Raw genomic sequence first — 993 nt, 5'->3', positions numbered from 1 at the left:
GCCGTGATGTGTGTCAAACAGCAGCTCAGTCATCCGTGATCTGCAGTGAGAATTTCTACAGTCAGACTTTCTCACAGTCATTCTGGTCAGGCTGACAGAAACAGGACAAGACAGGTCAACAATGAACAGGACGATAAAAAGGTTATCCTTAAYGAGTCTGACGTCACAGCTTGTATTTATAAGTTTTTTGTGAACATGAATTCAAATTCATATTAACACATACAGCAGATGGTCTAAATTAAATTAGTTTGTAAAAAATTAATTAGTCAATTTTCAGTTAAAACGGATCCAAAATCAAACAAATATTCATCAAATAAATGAGTAATAACAGTGTTGTGACATTAATGTGAAGAATAAAATAAATACAGAAGGTGATCATAAAAATACAAAATTGTTTATTTAATTGAGTTAAATTAAAAACATACCAGGGGCGCATGTTGGCTGAGGTCCTGCAGGTCGGTTCTGGCTGCTGTGGTCCAGCAGRTYCTGCAGGTCGGTTCTGGCTGGTGGCTCCACTTGTATTGTGCGCCCTTTTTTACTCCACGAGCTCTGGCAAGACGCTCCTGGTTGTGGGCGGATCTTCTGTATAGACCACGCCCACCCCGGCCTGAGCAGACAGCACAGGACAGCAAACAAATTAGATTTCATCACAATAACTTTACTGTTTCAGCTTCTGTTTCAGTTTTTTTTTATAATAATTGAAATTTTTATTTAACCTTAATATATTTTTGTACCTTTATCAGCAGACATGAAGCCACTGGTTCTCCCCCCGTGTTCCCCTTCTGACGACCCTTAATGGTCCCTGTGTAACTTGGACAATCATTTATCGGAGCATGAGAGCCATCTGCTGCCTTTGTTCCCCTCGGCTCGTGCTGTTCTCGTGCTCCTGATATAAGGCAGCACCAATGAGTTTCACCCCCGGATCCAGAAATCCAATATTCAAACCCTCCGGTGCAACACCTCGTTCACTGCTGCTGCAGGCCGCTTTCAGCC

This window comes from Austrofundulus limnaeus, unplaced genomic scaffold (genome assembly GCF_001266775.1).
Source record: "Austrofundulus limnaeus strain Quisiro unplaced genomic scaffold, Austrofundulus_limnaeus-1.0 Scaffold10, whole genome shotgun sequence".
NCBI classification, from domain to species: domain Eukaryota; kingdom Metazoa; phylum Chordata; class Actinopteri; order Cyprinodontiformes; family Rivulidae; genus Austrofundulus; species Austrofundulus limnaeus.
The sequence above is the reverse complement of the archived record's forward strand: the minus strand, read 5'-3'. Positions refer to the sequence as shown.